The sequence below is a fragment of the Gallus gallus genome, chromosome 1, assembly GCF_016699485.2.
Source record: "Gallus gallus isolate bGalGal1 chromosome 1, bGalGal1.mat.broiler.GRCg7b, whole genome shotgun sequence".
Classification (NCBI taxonomy): domain Eukaryota; kingdom Metazoa; phylum Chordata; class Aves; order Galliformes; family Phasianidae; genus Gallus; species Gallus gallus.
Genome location: NC_052532.1, coordinates 34,884,040 through 34,903,186, shown reverse-complemented (window position 1 = coordinate 34,903,186; position 19,147 = coordinate 34,884,040).

Genomic DNA, 19,147 nt, shown 5'->3' with positions numbered 1-19,147 from the left:
AAAGGCTGTGTCACCTGGGTCTGTTCAGCCTGGGGAAAAGAAGAAAGAGGAGAACTGATAAATGTTTATAAATATCTAAAGGGAGGTGGGAGGCAAATGAATGAGACCAGGCTCTTCTCAGTGGTGTGTAGCAATAGGACAAGGAGTAATGGCCCAAAACCTTAACATAGGGAGTTCTGTACTAACACGGCGAAGTACTTCTTTATGGTATGGGTGAGCACTGGAACAGCTTGCACAGTGAGGTTGTAGAGTCTCCTTTTATGGAGATATTCAAGACCTGTCTGGATTCCTACCTGTGCAACCTATTGTAGGGTACCTGCTTTAGCAGAGGGGGTTGGACTCGAGGATCTCTTGAGGTCCCTTCCAACCCCCACAGTTCTGTGATTCTCACTTAAGAATGTTTCACTTTCAGACAATAGAAGACTCTACTGATACCATTTATAAGAAATTTCTACACACCTGCCAAGAATAATAAGTAATATATATGTAGTTGTAAACTGCCTGGTCTTTAGTTTCTAACCCACATAATCCCCTTTAGTAAATCAAAGTAAAGCAAAGCAAACTGCATGTCTATTTTCGTCACCTATAGAAAGAGAAGTATCAAGAAACATGCTGAAAATAATATATATACCTGGTTATGTAATGTACTGAAGCAACTGTCAAATGGGCTGAAGGGTGCATGAGTCTTGCTGATCACTCCTTGGCTTTCCAGTCAATAAACCAGCTTATGGATGGGGATCAGTGAGTCTCGGTATGATATTGTGGCCAGTACACTGTTGGATTTGCAGTCAGCACCTGCTGTTCTTTGATCTTCAGCAACCCCACAACAGAATGGTCCACCAGAGACTGGGCAAAGTAGACAGATTCTTAATTTTCTCTGTATTTAAGGTAGTTGTGCCCATTGGTACCCTTTTCTTAGGGTAGAAAGGGTTCTTGAAAGAGAAGGAATAGGGTTCTTGAAAGAACCCTAGTTCTTGAAATACCCTCTCCTGAGGCAGTCTATGCCTAAGATGCATAGAGCCTTTGGACCAGTCACAATGGGGTACTTTTTGGCACTCCTTCCCAGTTAGGCTCACTTTGGCCTCCAATAAGTCAGCTGTTGGGATCCCCCTGTCACTCCAGAAATACAGACAGGTTCTGCCTCTTTATAACCTAATGGCATTAGGGTACACAGTACACCAGTATCCTCTACAGCCTTGTACTCCTGTGGTTCTGGTGTTCCAGGTCATCACATCCACATGGTCCTGTAAATCCAGTTGCCCTTTTCCCCTTCATGGCTAGAGGCCCCTCTAGTTCTAGTCCAGATCGGAATATCCTTTTTGTAAATGTGAAGCAGAATTTCTTTCATTAGGGTCAGAAGTACCATCAGCCCTTCTGCTCCCCGTAGGTGCCTACCCAACAGAAACCAGGGCAGTAATTTTTCTAGAACCACCTTTGGCTGCTATTTTTCCTTGCAGTTTGCATACCTGAGCTTCTAGGGTTGAGGTAAGTTTGCCATCTCACTTCCTCAGGTCCTTCCCATGGTTGTGCAGGTAAAACCACAGGGTGCCATGTGCTGTATGTCTGGTGCTCTCTCTCTTGAGCAGGAAAGCACTGACTTAAGAGCTGACATATTTGTCTGTACAGAAGAGGAGGAAGATATTTACCTTCTGGTTGCTAAACACTGTACAGCTACTTGCAGTGTCTGTGGTCTGCAGTTTGCAAACATTTGCCACACCTCCACAAGTAAAAAGTAAAATTAATCTTTCAAATAAAATCTAACTTTAAATATGGGACAGAAATGTAGATTCCCAGATGTTTATCTTTGTATTATTTTCATGCCAAATGAACTCAGCTTAGAGGACAAATATTTTTTGGTTTTTTTTTTTCATCATTACTACCTCTTCTGAAAATTAATCCAGGTTGGTTTTCTTTTCGATTGACCGCGTGCATTTTCATTCCTTATAACTCTAAACTTGTAATACCTTCGGAGCAAATTATATCAGCATACCCAGCTTTCTTCGTATAATGATCTCAGCAATGCTTGTCCTGAAGACACTTGTGTCAAGTAAACTTACAAGAGCTTGTTTAATTGGAACTTCTGATGTCGAACAACATTGTTTGTGTTTCAAAAGTACTACAGGTACAAATTGCGTGAAGCTTTTTGACTGTTCAGGCTTATTAGAGCCAGAGATAGCTGTGCTGTGAATTTTGTTTGTTCTGGAACCCACGTGTCAGGAAGGCCTTGACTGACCAGATCAATAATTCAGAAATTAGTATGTTTTTACACTGACTGATTACAACATGAGCCAAAGTTTATAAAAGTGGACACGAAGACTAAACTTCTCCATTTGGTAGTATTTTAAAACAATGCTGTTATTGTGTTGATTCTTTCTTTGGAGTTCTTCATTTCAGGACAGTAGAATGTGCTGTCTCCCTCATGTATGAGACTAGCAGAAAAAGGAACAAAGATGGAAAAGTATAAATATTCCTCCATGAATCAAGGTGACAAGAGAAGTCTAAAACTAAGTCGGAATGAATAAGTTCATGGAACTGAGTATCACTTGACTGAATCTAATTTTGTGTAGCTGACTGACTCATCCACAGGATTGTTTAAGGTGAAGTGACTCAGTGACACTCTCCTCTTGGAGCAGATGATGCCAGTTGCCAGCCTACATCATTTGAGCAACCAGCATAGTCCACTCAGGATGCATCTGTGTTGGCTACCACAAACTGACTGATGTTTGGGGCTTTTTACACCCTGTGGATGTTTCACTGTAGGGCTGTATTAGTCGCCAGCCTGCATGCTGGAGCTGGCCTCTTTTCTTTTAATTTTGCTGTTTGAGAGATGAACTCAAATTAATGGTAATGACTTACACACTGTCATACAGAAAGCTAAAAATCCCCAGATCAAGTGCAGATTAGGACCTGTCTTTGTAGTTTCCAATCATTACTTATTTTTGCAAGGAGCAGTGGCATACCACAGGCTGAAAAACAGTAACATCACTTTTGCTGCTTGCACCTACAGAGCTGCCACTGCTTCCTTCATAACCTTGAGTCATATAATGCTTTGAATCCTGACCTTTAAGAGGATGAGTGGTAAGGTCTAAATCCCAGAACACACCAATCTGCTCACTTGTGAGAGAGCTGCATCACTTCCTTCTTATCTAAGCTTGTTTGAGTCAAGAACACCTCAACTTTGCATGGAGGCAAAGCTACTGAAGGGGCTGGGCTCTCCAAATCTGACTAAAATCTGTTGAGCCTTAGGGCCTAGTTTATTTCAAAATCATTTTCCTCTTTGATAAGTCGTTAACTACATTCTTAAATAAATATTATTGAGGTATTCATAACATTCTGGGATTAGCAGCCATCTATTGTAATAACCGGGTATAGGCTAAACTTTGGAGTGAATGTTCGAACTTGTTATAACCACCATTAGAATTGTTAAACCCTCTGGGAATGTGCAATTTCTACTCTATTTGTAATGAATATGTACATAATTGAGTAGGACTGCCAAGTATTGGTGGCTCCTGTGTAAATTTGTGTGTGTGAATGGCAAATGCAAAGCAAAGTATCAAAAGAAGCCAGAATGCTGGCCAAGAATCTCATGTATCTCACGTGCATCATTCAAGCAGGAAGAGGTTCTTAAAAGAAAACATCTGCAATTAGTTATAATAGTTTTGACATAATGAGATGCCAGTAAGAAAAATATATATCAAAAAGAGTATGTTTAAATTTCCAAACAATCTTCAGAGATACCTCCTGTTGTTTTGTTATCTCTCTGGGAGTTAATGATGCCAGTACTTTCCACTCAGAAGACATTTTTAATAACTTGTATCAAAAAGTCAACCCATGCTGCTACAGAATAATACAGAGGAATGTAATTTAAAAAACAAAAACAGTTCCACAAAACTTTTCAATCTTTTCGTGTGTTGAAATGTTGAGTCCTATTACATAAGTGCTGCCTGTCAGTCAAGGTTACACACTTGATTTTAATTTCTTTTCATCATTTTTGTGCTATCACCAATTTAAGGGCATCATTTCATCTCTGTATTCAGCTACAGCGATACTGGATTATGGCTTTGTTCTCTTATCGTGCAGCAGAGGCCAAAATTAGACTATTTTAGGATATTTTTATGTTACTAGCCAGTTCTTCAGAGAGTCTGGAACTAATATATTGTAAAAGCAATGTCATTTGAAAGGATGAGATACAGAGAGACAATTGTCTACTCACATTCCACTAGATAAAGATGATTTTGTCTCTCAATGATTTCCAAGAGTATCCTCAAACTCTGTTCCTATAATATTTCTGGATGATGCAATGCATTTTTTGGCAATAGAAGGAAGTACATTTTGTTGTTGTTGTTGTGTACCTGGTGTCATCATTTATGCCAGTGCAGCCCCGGTGTGATAAAGCTGATCTCATGGCATTTTGCAGTCATATGTCTCAATGTGAGCAGTGTCACTGTCTGCAGCTGTGACGACATGGAGGTCAGGAAGATGCAGTTTTGCAGCCTGGCTGCAGTCATCAGTGTGGGACTGCAGGACAGGGCCACTGCAAGGAGGAAATGACATCTCCTAATCTCTTCTCTCTCAAAACCTATGCTGCCAAGAAGCAGAGAAACAGACTGAAAAATTCTGCTAGCCTCAGCTGTGGCTGAGTGCTGTTGTCCTTTTGAGATACAGGACGTTTTTACTTCCACTTTACTGTTTTGATTAAACCATAGAGGCTCATTGCTCTCAGACCCTCGTCTTGCGTTGCTTTCATTCCTTGTGCTTCCCTTCACACTGCTTTCCACATGGTGTTAACAGGGTCGTACTGTGAATCCAGCAAAGGCCAAGAACAGCATGATCTCTGTATTAGGTTAAATTTACACAGCATCAGCTGCTGAGACTGAAAGAGAATTTCCATTATCCCTTCACAGCCTACAGTAAGGCATCTGGCTGCAAGCCTGTGATAGCATCATGGAGGAATGCTTTCTGCATGCTTCAAGGTCAGCCTGTAAATGTAGTTATTTTATTGCAATGGAACTATCCAATTCTAGTCAAAACTCACAACCAGGACATTACTAGAAGGGCAGGAAAACCTATGGGAGGAATTGTTTTTGTTCAGAACTGCTTGACCACAAACTGATGCAGAGAGTTTTTATTTCAAGAAGTCAACTCCAAAATTACATTTCCATATGGTGACTCATCTAGGAGTGCGGTAGTGCAGTACCTGCAGGGCAGTCAACAGATTGTGAAGCATAGTTGGTTTTTGAGAGCCATCTTGGTTGATTCAAGGTTGTCTTAAATAAAGCAAAGCACTTTATGAGAACTGAGTGAATGCAGCATCACATTCCTTTGGTCCTCTTATACTAGTGACCACCTAGGTGTCCAGTTACGTAATTCATAATAAATTTGCTTCTGTGAGTGATTATTAATAGAACTGGTATGAAAATCCATTTTCATATCCATTTTCATTTGTTAAACGCAGACCAAAAAAGCAAATATTATGCTGAACGATATTCTAATTTGTGGAGAGGGGAGAATAAAAATTGTCACTTAATGTACATGTCTTTCAGGATAAAGCACTGGGTCATTGAGGGGCTACTGTTAGAAGAAAGAGGATAGAACAGCTGCATGGTGCACTTATTCCTACATTTCCTACCAAATAAAAAGTCTCCTGTAAAATTGCTCTGTTTGTAGTTTCTGCCTCAAGATAACTTTTGCACCTGCTGCTCAAAGATTAAACTACATCTGTTGGAAAGAAACTGTCACTTGGGGTAACATTTGTTATCCAATGTCATTTTTTGTTTATCTGTAATGCTAGGGCTGTAGAATTAGAAATTCCCTCTCTTCATTTTGAACTTTACTGTAGATCCTCACCATACAAGTTGTAGATGTCCCAAACCTGGGGGCACTCGAGTCCAGGTTGGATGAGGCACTGGGCAGCCTGATCTGGTGGGTGGCAACCAGCCCATGGCAGGGGATTGGAAGATGGTCTTTAAGGTCCCTTCCAACTCAAGCCATAATAATTTTCTGGAGCCATTGAAAATGGCAAGACTTTAAACTTCATAGAAGGAAAAAAGGAAAAACGGAGCATATTTTCTCATACGTTTCTCTACAGTAATATACCTGTATTATTAATACTTCAGCCATATCAGTAATCCTATATTCACTCAAAAACCACTTAGGTACTCCAACAATTATAGACCGTCATTACTAAATAGTTTATTCTTACGTGGTCATCTCAATTAAGTACTTCACCCCCTGATACCACAACCCCTTTTAATGGCACTGTTAAACCAATCCTTATGCCAAGCATCAGCTCAGCATCCTTCTTGATGCGTGTAAAATATAGGATGAGAATAATAAGAAAGTAAAAACTGTGGCTACTTTTGAAAAATAAAGTTTATATATGGAGTTGTTCCTCAGCATATGTACTTCAGAATGTTTGCAGCAAGCTTACAGTGTGGATACACATAATGTAAAATGATGTTCCCTTAAGGAGGTATTTGATGACAGCTATGGTTCTTTAACCTTGTACAGGCTGCATTCCAGAATATCTTCTTTATGGAGATAAGCTCAGTAACATTCAAGAGTAGTAAATTATAGAATTATCAACATTCACATTTATTTATTCAGAAAATTAGCCATTGGAAATATATCTGCATGGCTTAGAAATTATTGAGTGTGAAGCTAACTAATCAGAGCCTTTCACAAAATAAAACAAAGGAATAATGGCTGAATGCACATCACTATTTTTGACAAACTGATATGAATCATTCAGTCCCTCAGTGTTTATTCTGTAGTGATACATTCTGTTTTGACGAGATCACTCTCTCAAGCTGTCTTTCTTTTGGCACTTACAGTTGGTGGCATATAGAGTCTAGTAAGGCCCAGCTTCTGATTCATTTTCCCATCAGGGAGTAAAATATCCATGTAAACAGAATCAGGTGAAGATTCAAAATGGAACCTAGTAATTCACTGCTATATGATGTTAGTCCCCATCAGTCGTTCTCATGAAAATCTAAAGCAAGAGGTTTAGAATGTATGTACCATAGTTCAGGTGTCATCTGAAGAGACATCGTATTTTTTGCTGAATATAAGTGCCAGAAGAATGAGGCTACACTTCTAGAAATAGGGGCAAAATAGACCATCAAAAAACACCTGTTCTCTGGATAGAACATCAAAAGCAAGAATTTCCAGGGTATTTCCAGTGATTAGGGAATGCAGACAAAGTGCGAAAGAAATGAATGACACCCAAAATGCTGAATGCTATCAAGAACTGATGGAGCAATCAGACCTTCTTGGGTCTTTGGTTCCAAAGAATCGTTTTATTACAGTAGAAGAAGAAAACCGTAGCAATCATAACCTACAATTTGAGAATGGAAGATGCAGGGAGAGCAGTATTCCATTACAGTTTGGGTTTTCCTTTTTTCCCTGGAGAACACAAAGTTTAACAACAGCTGAAATCAGGTTATTATAGACAGTTATTGTTTCAACTTTCATCACTATTTAATTACTTGCCATCAATGAATATTTTCAAACAGCACATCCAGTCTTTAACATAGCTCTGCTCAAGTGATGCACCAAGACAAGCTTAGAAAGGAAATGCTGGATGATTATTTAATAACCAATTATTTAAATATCAGAAACAGTTAAAGGAAATAATAAAACCAGTGTGCATTGAATTGCAAGCAGGAAGTGGTTTCTTTTTGCTATCAGGGCCACCTAAAAATAAAGATTCCAAGCCGTGGGTGTGTTTCATGTCCAATCGGTGCTGACAGAGTGAAAGTTCCCAATACGTAAGGTTGAATCATACTGTGTGCCACTCGTGGTAGTTTTTCTTTTGCCTGTAAAAAAAATATTATGGTTCCAATAATAAAAACGTTTTCATTCCAATGCTGCAGCTTTATTCACATCCCTTGAAACAAAATCCAAGGAGCTGATGGCACAGAAGATACTGGAATTATATATCACATCAGCGCAGAGTGATCTAATTTAGTCTGATGCAGAAGTCCTGAAGAAATGTGCTGCTAAGACGATCCAATCAGCCAGGGTTTATTCTTTTCCTCTTCTAGTTAAGAAAGCAAAAAAAGAAAAAAGATCTGAAAACTAAAGCTGTGCCCTCCAGAGAGTTACCTTATCACCGAATCAGTCACAAATGGAATGCAGAAGTCTTTCGGGGCAAACAGGCATCGAATCTACCCTGGTGTTTTTATCTTCATTTTAGAGCTTTGGTAATATTTCAGAGGACTTCATAACAAACCTGCAAAATGGGAGAGGTATGGAAATTTCTCTACATTTTTATACATGGGTTGCAACAACAGCTCCCAAACTGAGACTTTCCTCTCTAATGGTCATAAGCAAACCTATGCCTAAAGAGCTATGTCCAAAAAATCTTACTGACATAAACAAAGTGAACCAGAATGCCTTCAGAGTTCATTTCATACTGTGCTCAACCATGTTGGAACGTCCATGAGGCTCAGTGTGTTCATGATTGGGTATGGTCTCTCATACATCAAGGTTTGTGATTCAAATCCAAAATAAGTGAATACAACAGTGGTTGAATTTTGTTTCTGCTATTGCAGAAATGGTCTCACAGTTCCTGGTAAACAGGTGTTATATCTCATACAAAATGTCACCACAATTGTCACCCTTAGAATCCTCAGAGAAGCACATTGTATTGATCAGAGCGGGAGTGAAGAACAAAATTTTCATTAGCTCTTCAAGTTACTCCCCTTTGGATGACTGATTAGCATTAAGAAATTTGGCCTAGAAAAAGAGCAAAAAGGACCCTTGTAATTCTTCCCCCCTACAGCTTTTAGTACCAGCTTTTTGCTTAGACAAACTTGGTCAATTTTGTTGCAATATTCCTCTTGAACATTAGAAAGGCATTTTGGGGCCTGTACAGAATCACTAAATGAGAGCTGAAAATCAGCAACTAAGGAAATTAAAGCAGGAAATCTATTTTTTCCACTCAGGAAAATACATTTCAGATTTGCATTCTTCTCCATTCTCTCTTGGAAATAATTTATTCTTTAGTCTTCTGCTTTGGGCCATGGGACAGGCTCCGCAGGCCCCAGGCTGCTGGAGTTCAAGAAGCATTTGGACAGCGCTCTCAGACATAGAGTTTGATTTTTGGTTGGTCCTTTGTGGAGCCAGGAGTTGGACTTGATGAGCCTTGTGGGTCCCTTCCGATTCCACTTATTCTTCAATTCTGTGATTCTATGAACAGGTCATTAATCTGCTCAACAACTATAAATGTATATGTTTTCCCATTAGAGAACTGTACTGAAATTCAAGTGGCCAAAATACTACATCTTCCTTCCGCTTCATTTTCTTTGGTAACTGAGGGAAATACATGAATTAGGATTTTTCTCTCAGAGTAGCAAGTGGCAGCTTAGCTGTTAACTATATGAGATTCAGATTTAGGACCCTTACTACATCTGCATGCAGTCTTATTATCTGATTGTATTCTGATTGATGTTATCTAGTGACTATGATCACAGGTCGGAAGTTTTAAGGATATTTTTACTTCCATAGCCATTTAACGTTCAGCAGAAAGTACAACTGTGAGGTTTCTTGTCCATTTTGTGTTGTTTGTTTGTTTGTTTGCTAATCAGAAACAAGAGAAAAATCAGGTTTCTGCATCTCTTCCTCCTGTTTTAGCTACAGCATAAACCACGTGGCTGTTATGAGACAGGTCATGCAAAGAACATGAGAGACAGGGCTATGCCTAAAAGCCTGGTGGCAGTTCAGATGCCCTTCTAGGTTTTGAATCGGTACTTGCTTACACTTACTAGGAGTGACTACTCTTAAGGTATGTTAAGATTTTCTGCATTTCCCTTGACCTGTTCAGTCTTGCTCCCACCTGTATTGATGCTCTTTTCAAATTCATCACCTAGAGGCAAAGTCCAACACCTTTCTAGCTATAGAAGCAAATGCATTACTCATTTTACTTGAAGGATCTCTTTGCCAGAGATGCTCACTGAGAGAGATGTCAGCCAGAGTGGCATTCCAGGTTTAATTAAAGAATTTGTCTGCCAGACATTCTTGAAGTCTGCTTTTTCTTGTCTTATTTTTACTTTTTGGCATGGAGTGGTATTTCCATACTTATTAAATGCGCACTGATAATTACACGCAAAAGAGCAATTAGTGGCAGACAGTTTAGTGGCAAAGAATTTATAATTTGGTTACCATTCTGAGATGACTGAAAGTGATGACAACTTATTTCCAGCCCACTGGACTTCTCAGCTGCGTGAGTGATGGAGCCCTATAAATAGAAGTAAAACTGCACCAAATGAAACTTCATTTCAGTGATATTGTTATAGTGGAGCTTCCAGCTGAAGTGGCCATTTTTAATTCACTGTTTCTCCGGTCTATCTTTGTACTAAACATAAAATCATACCTGTGCAGTGAATAGTTACCTAAATGGCATGCAGTCTGTCAGATGTTGCCTAAACTCAAAATCTGAATTCAAACCAGGGACAGGTCACTGCTCATCACTGTGTACTGAGTGACCTGTCTGCATGCTGCCTCCTGTTCTCACTATAAAATAGTCCGAGTTTCATGACTTAGCATAAATTACGTTTCTTAGTCAAAGAAACCCAGTGGTGACTGAGATCTATAGAGGTTTTCTATAATTGTTTTAATAGAAACTTTAATTATCTGTCTGCAGAAACATGGTTTTTCTGTTCTAAAAATAATATTGCAATTTCAAGCACAGTCAATAGACCAGAAAAATGCAGAATTCCAATCAATCAGACCATATCTGAAAGAAGGAGAAGAGTTGATGAGTACAGAGAGCTCTTTCTGAATGAGATGTTCAAGGAAAGTGTTTGAATATCTCTCTGATCATGGACTCACCGGGAACCAGAATATCTCACTTTTTTTTTTTTTTGACAGTCTTTTCAGTTTGAAATGTTTCAGTCCATTTAAATATGGACAAAAATATGCGCAGGCACTACCAGTTTTAGAAGAATTACTATCAAGTTCCCTTGTCCCCTGTGATGTGCATGAGAGAAAAGATTTGAAAATGATGCTGGATAACCAGGAAGAAGGAGAATGCCTGGAAAAGAGAAGACATCATCCCAGTCCATAAGGAGTGATTTCTTTCTAATATTTGGATACTTTGTCTGGTTTGGTTTTTTTTTGGGTTTTTTTTTTTTTGCCTTGTTTACATTGCAGTTATGCAATGCCAGTTCTCTAGGTAAACCTTGCTATCAACTGTCAATGGGTCAGCCACCCCATCAAAAAAAGGTGTAGAAAAAGGAATGCATGTATGATTGATAGAGTCATATTAAAGAAATATTGCACCCGTTTGTATTATAGTACTGGGAAATAAAATACAGATAAGGAACCAAGTTCAGAGATCCCTCCAAGGCAGGGAACAGAATACAGCAATGACAGTTTTCATGCCCTTGCTCCTGTAAAAAACCACGTAGATCTAAGTTGTCTATGTCAACCTGAAGACTTGTAGTGGCACCATGCCCTTTCAAATACTGGTTTAAGGCTCATATGAAAGGGATTCTGCTGTCTACTGGTGAACCATTTCCTTTTGGATGCACCTGCTGGGTGTTTCCAACTAAGTATTGACCTAATCAAAACTCACGTAGCTTATGAGACCTGACGTGACTACAGCCTGCCAGGTATGGCTTGTAATACTTCAGAACTCGGCAGAAGAAAATATGTCTACTTTTTATTTTAAGCACCCAGCTCTGAGCATGCATTATGATTCATTATAAATAGAAAAGAGGATCTGTTTTGAGGCTGTGGTATTTTTCACATTTATTTGCATGTTTAAGTCATTTTTCTATCTGACATAACAGGAAACTTGTTTTCTTACAGTTCAAGCATGATGAAAAGCATCCTCCAGCATTTATCATGAATGTATACAACCGTGGCTCCATAATGAGCTTTCAAGCCAAAATCAGGGAGTCTGGGAAATCTTTTATAAGGCTGTACCTGTTGCATTGAAGTCCTATAGATCACTGCCTATGCTGTTCTTACCAGTAGTTTTACAGCATCAAAGGAGGTTGTAGCTTTCACACCTATAATCTATTGCATAACTCTAACTGTGGGCATTTGATTTAATTCCTCTGCCATCGATGTGCGCTTTTCATTTGCTAACCATAAACCAGAACAAAAAAGTCCAGAAAGCCATCCAGGCAAGTTTGTTTTAAACAGAAAGGGCGTGTTTCTTTAATAATAATATAAAGAAAGCGACAAACCCAGTAACACAGTTACAGCGTTTACACCTACACAGAGGCTAGCCAAGCACAGTTAGAAAGGCAATCTTATTTATATTTTAATAGAGCCTCCTGCCCTACTGGATGGAGCATCCTTTCTAGAGGATCTCTCTGTTCCTCCCTCCAAAATTCTACCTGTGCATAGGAAAAAAAAAAAGGAAGAAACTTTACAGAATAACAAAGGATCATTTGGGCATTGAAATGCTATCACTTCTCTGTCCTAGTCTGGGAAAAAATTAGTCTTATGATAGATTGCAGGAGTCCATCTGGTGTGTGTGGGGCTGACGATCCTTCCCCCTTTTAGCAGGGAGATGTCTGTCTTTCCCCCGAGCTCATTCTTCCCTGCCCGGCTGCCTACACATTAATAACAAGGAAAAGAATCCATTCAATGATTGATACCAGCTTATGCTAAACAATGTCTCCTCCTGTTTCCAATAAACATGGCTGTTCAAATAGATTATAGTGTCTCAGTGCATTCAGTTCCCTCCCAGCCTGCCTTAGATGTCCTTTAGCTGCTTCTTTGTGATGGTAATGAAACTAAACAGCATTTCAAAGCAGGCTTTGATTAGCATGATAACCGTGTAGTAGTTTGATGGCCAGCGTGGAATTATTATCTAGCCTTCCAACACCATCAGCTTGGATGGAAAGTTACAAGCTGTTTAAATGCATATGTGTGTGTGTGTGTATATGTATGCGTGTGTGTGTTCGCATGATATGCACAGGCATAACTCAGGTATCAATAAAGCCTGAGAAGGTCCATTCATTGGTGTCACCCTCAGACCAGAGTTTTCTTGATGCATAGGCTATCTGCACCTATTTGCTGCAATTTGCCTGGGTTCTGCAAATGCATTTAAACAGGGGACAGGAGGTGAAATTGCAGCAGAACTCAGTAATTAATCTTACCGTGAAGAGCATCACCACATGCTAGTCAATCCACCAGGCATCACTGGAGGTGGTGTATTTGGAAATGGAGAACAGTGGGAAGATAGCAGAAAGCCCACTGGCTTGAGACCCATGCAATAGTGTCAGTATGCACAGCAAGGGCTGAAACTGAAATGCCATGACACCATGAATATGATCTTCCAAATCAGATGTTTTGAGATGAGATCTTCAGCTGCAGCAAAGGATTGGATCTCCATCAGAATTAATGGAGATATCTGAGCCCGTGCTGAGACCGTGTCCCATTCTCCCTTAAAATATTTATTCCTTCCTTTTGGAAAATAAATGTCAGACAAAAGTTTATTTCTGTCCTGCATCTATCTGATGTACGTTATGGTTTTAAGAGGTTATGACCACACAATGCGATGGATGGGATGAGGTGTAGCCCATTGGCTATTTCACACTTGTTAGACTTTACAATGCATGACTGACTCCTCTTGTTTCATTTCTTTTTTAGCTTCAACTTTCAGTTCCCCCTTTTCTTGTTATTTGGAGCACAAACAAACAAACAAACAAACAAACAAAAAACTTAATTGAAATAATGTTTCCCATGGAATTCATTTTCGCAATATTTGTACATATTTTTCCTGCCCTTCAGAATACTACATTTTAAGCAAGTGTATGACAAGTAACATTTGGAACTTTGCAAATACTTAAATTCTGGAACATGGAGAAACATCGTGCTTTCTATATTAGCAGTGTATGTACCTGACAGTCCAAGCAGAAAGCAAGAGATGAGCAGGTATGTTACAGAGGCAACTCCAGATGAACTGAGCAGCATTATGAAGCTGATCACTGTGACAAAAAACAGTGTGTCATCTCTGTAAATGTGTTCAGAACTGAGGGCTGTGGTTATCACAGAACATCAAAAAGCCTTACAAAGGGGCTTATGTGCTTTATGTCTAAAAATGCAAACAGCATGAATCCAGTATACACTTGGATATTTTTTTATTTATTGCTTATCTGACTGGTCTTACAAATTTCAGCAACTGGATATTAAAATAGCAGATGCAGTTTAGTGTGGGTAAATATAAGCCCAGATACGTGGGGAAAACCAGTATTAATTCCACAAACGAAACAGTGGGTACTGGTCTGACTGTTACTGCTCAGGAATTAGGGGGTATCAATGCCTGTATTTTTAAGCAACTATTAGCTAAATGCTCAAAACTAGCTAACAGAATACAAGTAGCTACTTAGAATGTCAGGTTGGATGATGTTTTGGGCAACTTGGCCTAGTGAAAGATATCCTTGCCCATGGCAGGGGTTTGGAACTGAATGGTCTTTAAAGTCCCTCCCAATCCAAGCCATTCTATAATTCTATTAATAGGAAAGAAAACAGAGAGTAGCCTAATGCTACTGTGTAAATAATGAATGCAGAGGAACCCCGGTTGCCTGGATGAGTACAGGGAGGCTGAGCAGCTGGTGAGCAGCTCTGCAGGAGAGGGCTAGGGCCAACAATAGGCTTAAACATGAGCCAGCTTTGCACCACAGCGGTGGTGAAGGCCAAGAGAATGCTCATCTTTGTCACAAGAAACACCATGACCAAGAGATTATATCCCATTACTCAGCGTTCATTAGGCCACAGATAGAACACTGTGTCCAGTATGGGGCTGTACAGTACGTGCTACATACTTGCCCTGAAAGGAGAGACTGAGAGAAGAGGCCTTCTTCAGCCTGGAAGAATAATAGCCTTTGGTGGACAGAGCAGCAGTACCAACTAACCGCCATCAGTGCCTATAGAGAGCTTCAGGAGCTGGAGCCGGACTCTTCCTGGTGATGTGTGCCAGGGAACAAACAGCACTGGCCTTGAACTGATACAGAGGCAGGTCTGACTGGCTCTAAAGAAAATCATTTCTCTAATGGCAATAATGAAATATTGAGAATAGGGGCTCAATAGATGGGCTGTGCCGTCTCTCTCCATGGAGGTTTTCAGAACTTAGCTGGATAAAGTTCTGAGCAAGTTGATCTGACCTTGCAGATGACCCATCTTTGAGCAGGAGGTTAGACACTTCTGAGGTCCCTTTCAGGCTGAATTACCTGCTGAGCCTGTTTTACACAGTGTATACATATCTAAGTTGTGCAACTCCATTGCAGAATGCTGTAGACGCTGAAGGTTAACATAGGTTTTAAAAGCTGAGCAGGATCACCAAAAGGAAAACATCTGACAATTACTGACTATACAGAATCTCTCTCTCATCACGTGGAGGCTGGGAAATGTTCAGAGAAAATATTGCAGCAGTTCTGCTATAATTTCATATTCTTCATCAGACAGCATCTTATGGCCACAGTCAGAGAGGAGTTACTGGGCTAGATGGACTGGCTGCCCAACTCTCAAACCATTCCAGCTCTTTTTATGTTCTTTCTTCTATAAAATACGCCATCAGCATGATGTACTATTTCAAACCTAAAATTTTGCAGAGCTTTTAATTACAGGGAAGCGCAGTTTTTAGAATGTCATCCACACCCTTGGAAGGAATAGTAAAATAATGAGGCTTTTCAGAATATTTTTCAGTCAATTTTCATAATGACAGTATTTTGGGGGGAAATTGAAGATTGTCACTTGTTACCAGAAAGTACCAGAGATGTTGCAAAGAGATCTATTTTTACTTCTTTTTTTTTTTTTTTATGTTTTCCAAAGTTCAACAAGTTCATTGCAATCTGCCTTTCAAGGTCAACCATCTGAATCAATGATCTTCTTAGCTCCACCAGTTCTGATTTTTGAATAAAATTGTAATTACCAGCCTTTTAAGCACCAGCTGTTCTATTGAAACAGGATAGTGGTGGTGTACTCAGTCCTGGTGGAAAATATCAGTGCGCTGCTCTTCACTGAAGCCTCCTGGCTGATTGCAAGAAGCATTTATGGGCACAGAATTAAAGGGGCCACAACTGGATCCTGATTTTGGAATCTTTCCTGAGTACAGCCACCTTCCTCCTTTTGTGAATGGTCTTGTTCAAGCTTGGTGTTAAACCATTGCTGTCCTCATTTAATACAAAACAGTGAAAAGGAAAGTACAGTGCAATATAGTATGATGTGTAAAGGGGTGTCTATCAGTGCATACAAAGAGAAATACTTCGGGGAAATGCTTATCTCCACGTATTTAGGAGCACCAGAAGTGTGTAGCTATAAGTCTATAAAGTAAGTCTATAAAGAGGAGAACACAGTTAAAATTTAAGGTAAATGTTGCAATCGATGCAGGGCTGGAGAAGAGAGCCGTGATGGAAGGAAAAGCTTAAGGAGTGCATTTATAGCAGGATCTGAAGGAGAACTGAAAGGCGGATTGGCACAGGAAGTGGCATGAGAAAATAAAAGTGAGAGTTGGAATTTGTCTTGGCAGGAAAGTAATGTTCCACTACTAGGAATGCCTGCAGGCCAAGAAGAAAAAAAATAACAACCCTCTGCTGAGATTTAACACAGATTTTCCAACTGCTTCAAAGCGCAAACCCTACACTCAGTATCTTCCTGCTGCAGGTACACATTACCTGCACAGAGCTTCTCTGCTGTGTTGCGAGAGGCCGGGCTGTGGGGCGCCGTGGGTGGGGAGATGATGCTGCAGCCCAGGCTCCCTCACTCTCAGCACTGTTGTATTTTCCCTTTTCCTCTGTTCCTATAAAAGATGACCGCAGCGGGGTTAGGGAGGGGCTGGCAATCCCCGGTGCTCTGTCCATTTCCCACTGCCACAGCAGGCCCAAGGCCGTGCTCCTGTGTGCCGCTCTGCTGTCACACCGCTAGCTCCCGAGGGCCCAGATCAAGGAGGCCTCTGTGCATACAGCAAAATCTCTCCTTTTCTGCTGACAGCACTTGGCATTCAATTATGATCCCTAAACCCAGCCTGAAGAAAGCTTTCTTCCCGAATCAGAGCTAAGTGAATGCCTGGATCAAAAAGGCAGCACAGAAGGAATGGTGAAATGATGCTGAGAACTATTTTCTTCCTCCTTCTTTATTACCCAGAAATTAGTACAGAAAGGAGAAAAGCTCTATCTGTGTTGCTGGGAAATACTAATTCAACTGAAAGGAGTTACTGAGGTTCTTCCTTTTGTGCCACCCCCCTCAGGCCCAGTTGCAGACATTTGTAGCAGGAGTGTTGTTCTACTGATTCTGCACACAGCACCTTTTAGCACAGCAGCTCCTGACCTCGTGCAGGATCTCCAGAGGACAAGAAAGGAAGTTGTTAGCACATATTGAGAGGACTCTTGTTGCTCATCATTAAGAAAAGCAGTGATGGGAAATTCAGAATGTTTGCATGAATTATTAAACACAGGCGTACAGGATGGAGAGCTCAGATTATTGCGTTAAAGATCACTCAAGAGTAAGAGACTGAATTTTTCTTTAAAGATGCTCATTTTGTCACTTACTCAATATTTGTCCTTGCTTTGAGCAGTGCCTTCGGAGTGTTGTATCATGATCATTGAGGCTGTGTGGTTTTCCAGGATGTAGCTGCTGCTGCCTCACAGCTCCAGAAGCCACCATGGAGAAGCTGAGCACTTTCAGTTCCTATTCTTGCACTACTGCTGGTTTCTGCTGGCCAGCACTCAGCTGTTTAATCTTAATATTTCATTGAATGGGTGTGTTAGTAATGCATCATAGGCAGCGTCTTAATGAAACACACCAGCTAGATACAGCCATGTCGTTTGAGGGCTACGTACGAGCAGAAATGGATGTTTACTCCAAATGGAGAAGACAGCCTCATGTCTGTGCTGCTGCAAGTGAGAGGCTCCTGCTCTGGAGGAGGCAAAATGCACAGTGTACATTTGGTGTTCTGTGAGTTGTAGAGCTGGTGATAGACGTGCAGTCCCAGGCAGCTGGCAGGGGTTCACAGAGCAGGCAGAGGCTGCTGCAGCCAAGTCTGCTTCCATATGCTGCCTTGTCTCAAAGCTAATCCGGAAGCGAGGAGAAAATTCCCTGTCACAGCTTGGCAAATTCTTAATTCTTGCCTTCACAACCAAAAATGCCAGTGGAGTTTCAGTTGAGCATCTAATTTGTGATAGTAGAGTGTGGGATTTATTTATTTTTCAATGGGTGTTGGGCTGAAACCATCCAGCTTGTCCCATACAGGCCATGGGGTGCTTTCAGGGCCAGCTGTCATTGGTCACCACCAAGCAGTGGCTGTTGTTGGAACCAGAAGGGTTCAAGGTGAAGGATCTCCATGGGCTGCTGCCTATGCTCTTGGCTCCCCACTTTCTGTCAGAACACCACGGTACAGAAAAATAGAGACCCCAAATTAACAAGGGATATTTCAACAGTTTCTGTTGATGCAATTTTTTTTTACAAAGAAATAATTATTTGTTTGCAGGAGTCTTCTTCATTTTTTTTATCCCCATGGGGTTATAATCCTACAGAAACAACAAAGGATTCCTGTCATCTTCTGTGACAAAAGGTGATAACAGGTGTACCATATTCAGTTTTTCTCCTTGAACAGATTCTGTATGTTTTTAAGCTCTGTTCTTGTTGATGTCATTTGATATTGGAATGCATTTATCTTTGAAAGTGGTTCTCCCAGAGACCTAGAACTCTTTTCAGCCAGAGTCTTAGTTTGTACGTTACTTACAGATGCAGTACACAAAGCCTATTCTCAAATGCAATCTGTTAAGCTTGCAGAATGACTGATCAAGCTGTTGGCTCAACTTGCTCTCTGATCATTTAGTTGATAAGGTAAGTCTTGACTCAGTCAGATTTTCCATGGTGGATCAATAAAGTGATGTAAGCTGAATACAGTATTTTCTCTCTCAAAGATAACCAGGGAAAAAATCAGCATCACCAAGCATCCATTTCAGTAGGTAGTTTAAGCTCTGAAGTTTGATTTCTATCAACTATTAATATCCATGAAAAATAAATACATATCAGAATAGCAGCATTTATACTCACTTTATAGTACTGTAAAATGCAGTATGAAGTGGGCAGCAGATATGAATTGACCCTTGCGTGTCAAAGGAGAGGAGAGGAAAGGAAAAAGGAAAAGGGGAACTAAATAGCCAAATGTCAGATACAACTTTGG